Source organism: Protopterus annectens, chromosome 2.part0 (assembly GCF_019279795.1).
Source record: "Protopterus annectens isolate FY-2018-M chromosome 2.part0, PAN1.0, whole genome shotgun sequence".
Taxonomy (NCBI): Eukaryota; Metazoa; Chordata; order Ceratodontiformes; family Protopteridae; genus Protopterus; species Protopterus annectens.
In genome coordinates this window covers 930,972,932-930,985,499 of record NC_056728.1, presented here as the reverse complement: position 1 = coordinate 930,985,499, position 12,568 = coordinate 930,972,932, and positions in this window count along the sequence as shown.

The window sequence follows — 12,568 nt, the reverse complement described above, 5'->3', positions numbered from 1 at the left end:
AATTAGCTGACAAAAGCTAAGCAAACTGGGACATATTGCATTGCAAATGATTTCTAGCTAGTGACTATGAAAATGTTTCAAACAGCAGGAGTTGGTACTCCATATGAGTAATGCTGTTGTGGTTAGAGCAATTACAGCAAACAGTGCACACAGTCAAATTAAATGACAGGGTCAGATAGCTAAGTTTTAAACTCAATATATACACAATATATTTCGATTCAGGCAAGTAGCATTTGTAAAATACAATCAGCACAGTTCCAGTTAAAGATATTTAAATTACAGTTAGCCCAGTTTTAGTTAATCACCTAGAGCAAGCCCCACAAAAACATTTAGATTAGGTATTGAAGTTACATTTTAAAAGCAGCTTGCACAGTTTGAATCGAGCGATTAAACAGGGCTCGCACAGCTGTTATAGAACAGTGTGCTAGTCATAGAAACAAGTTGGGCGTAAACAAATGCATTGCCATTGGGATTCAGTCAAACAGATGTCGATTAACAAGCTACTGGAACCGGTTCCGTTAAAAACAAACAAATTAAATTAAATTAAATTAAATAGCTCTAGCAGCCGAGTATGAGCTTGCATACATCAGAATTTATGCAGGGAGAGAAAAATACCTGAAAAATGGTTGCAATTTTATATGTGAGCTAGTGCAGCCTCAGTTGAACGGCACAAAGAAAGAGAACAAACTCCTAACAGCAGAAAGCTGGGTCCACGTGCAAAGCGCTATGTTAATTAAGCGCTTGCAGCCGGAGAGCTAAGTACACACAAATTCAATATTCAAGAAGACAAATAAAGCAGACACAAACATAATTTAAAACTTCAGTGTAGCATTTGAGACCTCAGAGCATGTACTTACTGTAGGAAACCGCAAACGCTGGAACCAGGGATGCACAGCAGCCAGGGGCAGGACTATAGAATGAAGATGGCGCCTCCTTGGATGTGGTAACTTTATGGAGTGGGAGAGGAAGTTAGGCAGAATGGGGAGGAGTGAGTAGACTGAAGGGGGGAGAATATGCAGAGAGTGCAGATACAGACCGGAAGCAGTGAGATAAACAGCTGCAGGTGGGACCGTTCAGTGTAGAAAGGAGGCAGGGGATTAGAGAGAGGAAGGGAGAGTAGAAACTGGAAAATGTAGGGTTAGATCAGGAACAGTAAGTCTACAGGGAGGGGGGGTAAGACCAGGTATAGCATGGAAAAGATAAGAATTGTGAGAAGAGAGCCAAAGGAAGGAAAATGCGAGGAAAACAATCAGTAGAGGGTGAGAGCCAGAAGGTAAGTTTGCTGAGATGTATAGTAAGTTCGAAGACTGACAGTGAAGTGGAGTTGAATTGAGATATGTACTAAAATGACAGTAGAGAAGGGTCAGAGGCTTTAAGATTGAAGGAGATGGGAATTTGTGGAGTGGAGGAAGTGGATAGGTAGTCCTGGAAGAAATAGTGAGGGAGAGAGCAGTGGTAGCATGTTTAATTCTTCCATAAACATTTCCATTTGTGTATTTTCTTGATTTCAGAATTTCTCTGCATTATACAGACTTCCATATAATTTCTGAAATATTTCTAATACCTCTACAGGATCTCTTGTTACCTTTCTTGTTATAGCGTCCATAAGCTTGACAACAGCTCTTTCTTCTTTCTGTTGCCTGTCTCATTGTGTTAAAAGCTTTTGTGTTATTATCAAAAAAATAGTTGCTTAAGAGCAATCTTTCTAAACTCGAGAATATTGTTGAGGTAATCCCTTTTTTCTCTGCTTAGCATCCTGCAGTTGACCTGCCTTTGTTATACTTTCCCTTATGGGCCCCCCAGAGACATCTTCACTGCTGCAAATTAAATTCTAGTCCCCACTTATAAGTAATATTCCTTACTGAAAACTTTACTTCTCCCAGAATTTTCTTAAGCTCTGCAATACTTTAACATTTTTCAGTCCCTGTAAATTATTATTTTTACTTCTTAATCATAGCTCAGTTTCTTTTATTTCCACTCTATTTTTAAATTCCACCTTAATTTTAAACCACTCTCTAGCTATATTTTCAGAAGTAATTTCTATCCTCATGAATAGCTCCTGAATAATCTCCACTACCCATTCCTTAAATTCCTCTCATTTCAACAGATAGGTGGGAAAGTGCCAGTGTCTCATTTGTATATCATTACCCTGTTTTTCTATTTTAAGTATTATTGGCACATGATCTGAAATAGTTATTGTGTGCATTCAGTTAAATGGCCATGTTCCTGTGAAATGTAAATTCTCTCTAGCCTAGCCCAGTTTTTATATCTTGGGGAATAATATGTAAATTCATTCCTATTATTGAATTCACAGCTTCCATGCCAAATATTTTCATAAATGTCTTCAAAAATCTGCCCTCCTTTGTTATACTTTCCATTCTGGGACCCCAGGCTCATCTTCAGTGCTGCAAATCAAATTCCAGTCTCCACCTATAAGTAATATTCCTTGCTGATAGCTCTTTATTTCACCCAGAATTTTCTTAAGCTCCATTATAACAGTTTTAGGTGGAATATAAATACATGTCAGTGTAATCCTTTTCCCTTGCCAGTAACCCCTTAGAACTACAAACCTGCCATTACTATCTTTTTATATCCTCTTCTATCACCATTGGATCTCCTCTTGCAATTAATATAAGTACTCCTCTTTTCCTTTGTCCTGGGTATTCAGCTGAATAACATTGAAAACTTTTCTTTATCAAATTCACATGTTCATTTCTTTCCAAGTGTGTCTCCTGTAACATAGCTATTTGAACTCTATATTTTTTTAATATAGTTCACTACTTTTTCTTTTTATTGTATTTATCTGTGGGACCATTGACAGCAGTGAGGTCTGCGGTGGGAGTGGCGGATACGTTTAAGGTGAAGGTGGGGTTACATCAAGGATCAGCTCTGAGCCCTTTCTTATTTGCAATGGTGATGGACAGGTTGACAGACAAGATCAGACAGGAGTCCCCATGGGCTATGATGTTTGCAGATGACATTGTGATCTGTAGTGAGAGTAGGGAACAGGTGGAGGAGACCCTGGAGAGATGGAGATATGCTCTAGAGAGAAGAGGAATGAAGGTCAGCAGGACTAAGACAGAATATATGTGTGTGAATGAGAGGGAGGATAGAGGAATGGTGAGGATGCAAGGAGTAGAGGTGGCAAAGGTGGATGAGTTTAAATACTTGGGGTCAATAGTTCAGAGTAGCGGTGAGTGTGGAAGAGAGGTGAAGAAGAGGGTAGAGGCAGGATGGGGTGGGTGGAGAAGAGTGTCAGGAGTGATTTGTGACAGATGAGTACCTGTAAGAATGAAAGGGAAGGTCTACAAGAGGGTAGTGAGACCAGCTATGTTATATGGGTTGGAGACAGTGGCATTGACAAAAAGGCAGGAGTTTGAGCTGGATGTGGCAGAATTAAAGATGTTAAGATTTGCACTGGGTGTGACGAGGGTGGACAGGATTAGGAATAAGTATATTAGAGGGTCAGCCCAGGTTGGAAGGTTTTGGAGACAAAGCCAGAGAGGCACAATTACGTTGGTTTGGACATGTGCTGAGGAGGGATGCTGAGTATATTGGGAAAAAGATGCTAAGGATGAAGCTACCAGGTAACAGGAAAAGAGGAAGGCCTAAGATAAGGTTTATGGATGTGGTGAGGGAGGACATGCAGGTGGTTGGTGTAACAGAGCAAGATGCAGAGGACAGGAAGAAATGGAAACAGGTGATCTGCTGTGGCGACCCCTAACGGGAACAGACGAAAGAAGATGATCTGTGGGACCATTGACATTTAAACACATTACAGAAAGCATCATTATATTAAAAAGTTATTATTCCCACCTTTTATGTATAACACCTCTTTTGTTAAATGTCTAATTCCAGCTTTTTGTTATATGCGTACACTGTTTGGCAGGTTGAACTTTTATATAGTTGTTGATTGTCATATCCATTTGAGCCTATGTCACATCTTACAAAACGTTTTGTTTTATTTTTATTGAAAGCACTCAAAAAAAAAAAAAAAAACAACCAACCCCCAAATAACCCCCTAAAACCTATTAATTTAATACTAACACACAAAACTATGTACACCTTCAAATACTGAAGTTTTACCCTCCTGATATGAACAAATGTCCCAAACTGAAAACCACACTCAGAGACTTGAGTTAACTTAAAAGAAAGACTATCCATGCTAAGACACATGGTGCAGCCTGTGATTCTACTAAGTGCTAAATGTTTTTGTCTTATCTTATTAGCTCTCCCAGCTTGGAAAACCCCTGAATGCTTTCAGAAACATTATCTCCTAGCCAGTTTCTCTTTTCTTTTTTCCCCCAGCCAATCACTCTCCACCAGACTGTAACCAATTTCTCATTATCAGGTTGTGTCCTTGAGACATGAGAACCAGACAGTCAATTTCTCTTTATCAGATTGTTTCTATGGAGACATGAGGGCCAGACACAGAACTGCTAGTAAGCATACATTCATTTGTTAGAAAAAAGGCTCATAATGTTCAATATTCTTTTTCATTTATTTGCTTTCTCTTAAAACTTGTTACTAAATCAATCGTAGGTCTTTAATCCAGTTATCCCCCATGCAAGAATGAGAAAAGCACATACATTTTTCTTTTGTCATACTCTTTTAACTAGGCTTCTATTTTACATTGCAGTGCCTACATTTCTTAAAACTGAACAAGAAGCAAGAGACAAGGAAGAAAAAAGGGAAAAAAGAACAGCAGCACCTATTTACTATCCCCATTACACTTAAATATAACTGAGAAAACTTTACTTTTGTAGCATGCAAAGAAAACCTATTAAGATTTTTTTTTTAATTCCAGTTAACATTCTTCCCTCCCTTTCCCTCCCTAAAGCATTTTCCAAACATTAATGACATGAAGTAGAGTATATACTTCAGAGTTCCCCACAAGTCCAACAGATTCTGAAAAAGTCCAATATTTCCAGATTTTCTTGTTCTGTCATCTTTCACAAATATAATTATTGCATTGTAATCCCACATTGTTACTGGTTTTATTACTGTTCATCTCCATCTCCCAAATCCTGTCTCTGCTTCATTTCCAATATACTCTCGAGTCTTCTAGTCAACTCTTGTGCTCCCTTCCTTCTCTCCCACATTTTCCATTGAAACAATGGAAAAGTTTTCACAGGTACAGTCTCTCTGTGGTCTTTATTACCACAACAAGCAGCAGAATCTTCTTCTTGTCTCACAGCTCACTTTTTGTTGGACAAACTTTTGTATTTCCTCCTTAGCATGTACTTCATCAAAAAATGATTTTTTCCCTCCAGGAAAGAATACCTTGAAGAGAGCTGGATACAGCAGTTTGAGCCTCACACCTGCGTCTCAATGTTCCCTGAATAGTGTAATGAATTTCCTCCTCTTCTGCCTGGTGTATAATGAGCAATCATTCTCCTCAAACACTCTGCTATCTCCCACTTTTAGCATTTTGTTCTGCCACAGTTTTCTCAGAATCAATTCATTCTGCTGGTAGGTTTGGATCTTTACTATTAAAGGTCTATGTTGCTTTCTCATAGCCTTGTTTGGAGTATATACGATGTGCCTTTTCAACTAACAAATCCTGCTGTAGAATATAAGTCCAGTTGCTTATTTCATAGAATTAATACAGTCTGTTCCTTCCAACTTCTCTGGTATAGTTGAAAGTCTCAGGTTTTCCCTATGTGTTCTGTTTTCTAATTCTATTATTTTTTGAAACATCTCTTCCTGAGCAGTCTCATATTCAGCCAGCCTTTTCTTCATTTTAACCTCTGATTTTTGTAGCTTTATCACCTCATCTGGATATCTGTTTAAAGCTTCTTCCATTTTTCCAGCCTTTGGTTGTTTGTGTTGATATACTCCATTAGTGTCTTGTTTATTTTAGCTAGGTCTGTGTGCAGTTGTATATCTTCTTGTAGGTTACTCGAAGTCATATCTGGAGTTTGCATTGCTTTTTGCTGAATAGTTGCAGAGCATTCCCCAGTCAGTGTTTCTTCCTAACTTTTTGTAGCTGATTTTTCCAGATGTTCTGTATTTCTTTTTTCCTGGCATCCAAGTAGTACACTTAGTAGCCAGTTACTGAAATTTACCCATAAGCACAAAAGTCTACTGGCCTTCTCTATTAAGTTTCTGTTTTCACACTGGAAGAGCTAGAGCTGTTACTCAATGTGCAGCCATCTTGGATATTGATATTATCTGCATGTTATTAAATATAATCATTGATGTTACTGTATTGCCACTGTATTGTTTGTTTTTAAAAAAGTACCCTCCTTGCTGACATGCTTTCCTGTCTCCCACTTTTTCCTTCTGTTTCCTTTTTTCTCCTCTTTTTACAGACAAACAGGATCACAAGTGCTTCCTGTAAACCCTGTTACATTGTCCATAATTAAGTATTAGGCAATCAGCCTGCAGACCATTACTAACTTAGAGATAATCTGTTGAATAAAAGTCTTGTGGAATTTCTGGCCTGGAGATTTGTTGTCTGTGGATTTTGCTTTCATCTGTGGTTGTGGTGTCATTACTAACGTAGGTCTGTAAACCATATCCAAAATTTCCCTCTAACTTCAAAAAAAAAAAAAACTTTTTGGAAAGAATGAACAAACTAGACTCCCTGTCAGAGTTTTGAATCGCAGTCTCCAACGTGACAGGTAGGGATACCCAGTACTATATTAAGGAAGATATCCTGGTAGCTGACTGCAGGCTTGAATGGGAAAACACTAACACCCCCTTGCAGGACCATAATCCAGTAAAAGGCAAAACCTGCCTTTGATTAGTTAAACATAAGACTTGTATGCATTCAGCCAGTCTATTGTGTCCTTCTGGGTGTCCTCTGTGTTTATCACTCACTGTTTCACATGAGGACAGAATTAGCCTTGCATGTACAAGCTCCCAGAAGCCTGATCTTCTGCATAAAAAAAGATGTTCTTTGTGTTTCACTTTTGCAGTCATCACATTTGGGTTATCCCTGCACGGGTAGCCCTCAGTCAGCCCGAATACCAGAGGCTTAGTATTTCTCCATTGGTTGCCGTCACTCCAGGAATGACATCTGGTCATCAGTGGTATAAAATAAGGCAGCCAATGCCATTACATCAGTCTTTCTTGCCGAGGAGCCCGAAGCAGAAGCAGTTCGCACGAGTGCCGGTCGGCCACTACCTGAGTTTTCATTCCGAATTAAAGTCTTCTAAAGCTAAGTACCCAGTTGGGGATCCCTTTTTCTTGCTAAACAATTGTCTCGCCTGTGGAAAGCAAATACCACACCGAGACTTTCATTCTTACTGTGTCACTTGCTTAGGTCCAGACCATGACTTCCCCCGCTGTTGCTTTTGTGCTTTGTTCAACGCCAGAACTATATGTCATCAGGCTCTTATTGTAGCTAGATATTTTCACTCTCAGTCCTTGAATACTGATATGGCTTCAGTAAGCCAACCAACAGCAGATCTTCTGAAAAACTGTAAAGATAAAGACAGAGACAGACTGCACAGATCCAAAATTACCTACAACACTTCCGTTAAGCTAGTCATCAGTTCTCTGGTCCTCATTAAGGTGCTTTTGCAGCCCTTGATGCCCGCTTCTGTAGATTTGCAGACCACTACCAAGACCCTTTCGGAGTCCAATATGCCGCCAGAGTCTTCATCGACTAAAGATCCTGCGGATGTCTCTACCTTTGATGGGTCCGGAGCTGCTGAGCAGGCACCAGCTTCCGAAGGAGTAATTCCCACTACCGATTCCGGACACTGACCAATTACTTCTTTCACGTCTACCATTCTTTCGAAAACTACAGAGTTTCTAAATCCCAGGGTATGAACTACACCCAAGAAACCGATGACCCAATCTCAGACACCTTGCCTTAGTCTCAAATGCTTAAAATGGTAGAAGACCTTATAATGCTTATCAGGGGAAGCCAGGCTACCCCTTCCAAAAGAAAAAGAGATTTGTTCCGAGCAGTTTTATCTGAACAGGAGTCCGATGACTCTGCTGCATCTGAATATGAAGACATGCAACCCCTCTCTGCTTATGAGGATTCTGATGTAGAGGAATCCATTCCTTCAGCCTCTACACCTGAGGACTTTTCCTTTGGGGAAACCCTACATACTTTAAGGGAGCATTTCCAATGAATGTCAGGACTACCCTCAGTCTAAAAAGAGACTCAGGGAATTCTTAGCGCTCCCACAGCACAGACCTCTGGCATTCCTCCTGTCCTGAATGTTGTGGATGATGTTTTTATGGAATCCAGTTTGACTCCTGACACACTCCCTCCTGCTCCCAGGAAACCTGACAGGTACTGCAGAGTCCCTGACTCACAAATTTCTTTTAAAAAATCCTACTGCTGACCCCAAGGTTATCTCTCAAAGACCTAAAGGAATTAAAGTAACTTCTGCTAAGAATCCCACCCCCTCATACAGGGATTCCCAAGCATTAGACAGATGGGGTAAAAAAGTATACACCTCTGCTACTCTTGCTATTAGAGCACTAAATTGTCAGTTCCATATGCTAAAATATCAGCAACATGCCATGGAACTTCTCAAACAAAAATTCATCTTTTCCTGCTTGTGCAGAAAATAAAGAGTTACAAGAGTTAATGCATTCAACAAGTCAAGTAACTAAGCACACTTTACAATGTGGTTTTGATGCCCTAGAAGCATCTTACAGGGTAGCAGTCACTGGTTCTGTCCTTAGAAGGCATGCTTAGCTTAAGGAACATCCCTTGCCAGACCATGGCAAATACAAATTATTGGACGCACCCTTGCACAAAGACAACTTATTTGGCACCAAGGCAGTGGAGGTCTTAAAAATGATGGAAGAAAAAGCTAAATCTATGCAGACAGTTAAGGACTTCTTGCTGGTCCAGCCACCCAGGTTCAGTAGGCATTACCCCTCCAAGCACTGGTCTTTTCCTGCCCCCTCCAGGTCAGCTCAGCCCAGAGCCCCAGGGAAGCAGGCCCCCAGACAACAGCCCCAGGGAATGCAGAGATCTAAGTAATGGAGTTCCTCCTCTTCAAAACCAGGGAGTGCTAAGCCACCCCCTTATTGTAAGAACTCACAATGACTTTCCACTTCCACCCCCCCCCCCGTCTGCCCACCTGCTCTTGCCCCTAGGAGGAAAACTCTTCTTCCATGCAAGCACCTGGGCCACCATTACCAGTGACCACTGGGTCCTCAACATAGTGTCCCAGGGATACAAATTTTATTTCCACATTCTACCAACCTCAAAAGGGTTCACAGATCTTCCCCCAAACCAGTGGGCAGAGGCTAAAAAGCTAGTCCTTTCCCTGCTCTCTATGAGGGCAATAGAGCACGTTCCTGCAGAACAGATAGGCCAAGGTTTCTACTCCAGACTCTTCCTGGTACCCAGAAAAGAGGGCACCTGGCACCCCATCCTCAATCTATCGATTTTAAATACCTTTCTGGTGATACCAAGATTCATAATGCTCACCCTCCAGCAGCTTCTATTGATGGTCTCCAAGGATGCTTGGTTAGCCACCCTAGACCTAATAGAGACCTACCTACACATCCCAATCAGGGAATCGTGCAGGAAATATATATGTTTCATGGCAGGATCACTGCACTTTCAGCTCTCTGTGCTTCCCTTTGGCCTATCCACTGCTCCCAGAGTTTTCACAAAATGTCTGGCTCCTGCTATTGCTTTTTGCAGGCAATAAAATATTCAAATTTACCCATACTTAGACAACTGCATGATTTAGGCAGTCAGGAAAAGCTGCTAAAGCACCTGACCTTTGTAAAGGACCTACTGACCTCCCTGGGGTATACTATCAATGAAAAGAAATCCAAACTAGTACCCACTCAAAAAATTATATTCCTGGCAGCAAACATGGGCACAGCATCCCAGATGGCATTCCTTACACCAGAAAAACAAACCTACCTGACACCCTACTTCTCTCAACTAGCCACCAGACCCCAGTTATATGCAAGGAAAATCCTGCAAGCTCTGGGGTTCATGGCTTCTTGCATTCTACTCATTCCATATGCCAGACTGCAAAGGTACATAAAAAGCCTTTGGTGTCAACACTTCCAAGACCTGGAAACTCTTATACCAGTGATACCTTGTTTAAAGAAAGATTTTCTTTGATGGGCAGCAGCATGCTACCACAACAAGGGACTGCCCTTCTCACAACCCCATGCTGCCCATACCCTCACCACAGACACTCCAGACTATGCCTGGGGTGCACACATGGATGGCAGTTTCATACAGGGTCAATGGAGCCCACATCAAATACATTTGCACCTCAACCAAAAAGAGATGTTAGCTGTCCAGCATGCACTGACAGCTTTTAGACCCCTACTCTCCCTGGGGGCTCTACTGATCAAAACAGACAACACCACTGTGATGTGGTACATCAACAAGCAGGAAGGGACTCACTTGTACCCTCTGTGCAGGCTTACCATGACTCTTTGGCACACAGCCTCAGCCATGCAACTACACCTGTTAACACAATTCCTGCCAGGCTCTCTAAACTCTGTGGCAGACAACTTAAGCAGAAATCTTCTGGGGCAGCTAGAACAAAGAACCTTCACCCTTGTAACCCAGAAATGGGGTACCCCAAAGGTCGACCTCTTTGCTATCCACTCCAACCATCAGCTCAGCAAATTCTGCACCAGGGAACCTCACTGCAAGGCCTGCAAAGTGGGGGGAGAGAAAAGCAGTACAGTTATAGAAGGTGGCATGTAAAAAGAGAAAATGGAGATGTCACAGCAATCACCTTGCTGACCTACTACACAGTGGGTCTATCCTTTTCCTCTATTAAAATTCATGTCTCTGCCATCTCTGCTCATTTCAGCACAGAGCCACCTCTTTTCTCCCACCCTCTCATCCAACAGTTCCTAAGAGGGGCTAACAACTTGAGGCCACCCAGAAGAGCACCTACCCCAACTTGGGACCTAAACTTTGTGTTGGAAAAGCTCACCCTGCCCCCCCTTTGAACCAGCAGCTTCTGCAGAGTTAAAGTTTCTCTCTTGGAAGACAACCTTGCTTCTGGCCATCACTTCAGCTAGAAGAGTATTTGAGCTACAAGCACTAATGGCTGTGGAGCCCTTCAGAATTTTCCATGCTGACAGGGTCTCCCTCAGAACTAACCCATCCTTCATGCCAAAAGTGGTGTCCATTGTGGCTCTCAACCAATCCATTCATTTGCCCACCCTTTTCCCTAACCCACAAAACAAGGGGGAAATGATTCTGCACTCTCTAAATGTGCACAGACAGCTCAGATTCTACCTAGACAGGACTAAATCATTTAGAAAGACTGATGAATTGTTAGTCAGCTTTGCTGCAGGAGCAGAGGGGAAGGCCATATCCAAACAAACCATTTCCAAATGGATTGCACACTGCATCCATTTCTGCTACAAGCTACATGGGAAACCTCCCCCCAAGGGGGTCAGGACACATTCTACCAGAGCAACCTCCACTTCTGCAGCTTTCCTCAGTGGGGTCCCCACCAGGGACATCCTGGAGGCTGCAACATGGACATCTGTTCATACCTTCACCAAGCATTACCACCTGCCTATCTTCTCCAAATCCAGGGCAGGCTTTGCCACCACAGTCTTGCAGGGCATCCTAGCCAGCCCCAGTCTTCTTGACTGCCTCCACCCTTTTCTTCAGCTTTGGGAATCAACCCAAATGTGATAACTGCAACAGTGAAACATGAAGAGCATAGTACAGTTGTGTACATGTAACATAAATGTAGATGTTCGAGTGTATTCACTGTTTGCAGTCCTGGTTTCCCTCCCTCCATCCCCCTTGTCTCTCTCTCTCTCTCTCTCTCCTTACAAGAAATTTGGAATTTCTGGCATTTACTTTCTACTGGTGGTGTTCTTCCACTATAGCATCACTCCTTCTTGGGGGCTCCTGACAGTTAGGGCAAGCAAAACTGATGTAATGCCATTGGCTGCCTTATTTTATACCACTGACGACCTGACATCAGTCCTAGAGCAACGGCAACTGACGCAGAAATACTAAGCCTCTGGTATTCGGGCCAACTGAAGGCTACCCTGGCAGGGATAACCCAAATGTGATGACTGCAACAGTGAATACACTTGAACATCTACATTTATGGTAAGTGTACACAACTGTACTTTCTTGCTCCTGACTTACTGGACAGTCACTACCTTTTTCACATTTTGTCTGAGCTTCTCTATATTTCATGTACATTGTACTTGCTGTCCTGTAAGACTGCTGTTCACCCTCTAGTTAACTGCCAGGGTACGCTACATGTGCATGCACTGACTGTCTGCTGCTGGTGCTGATTCATGACCTGCTTTGTCTCTCCTTTATGTAACCATACATCTTCCCATATCACCCACAAACCTATGCCTGCTTGAAGACACCATTGTTCTAACTGGTATGCATAAGCATCCAGATTCTTAATAACTCTAACTGCCTCTATTGTGAGCAGTAACTCACCGTTGCTGTAGTAACTTAAACATAGACAATGTTCATGCCTCCACTGTAGTCCCTATTTTATGTATTAATTCACCCTTTGTTGACCAGGTCTGTACTAATATCACACTCTTTAAACCCATCACAACTCACCATGTCACCTTCTAATATTAACTTTACAACCCATTTCTGTACATC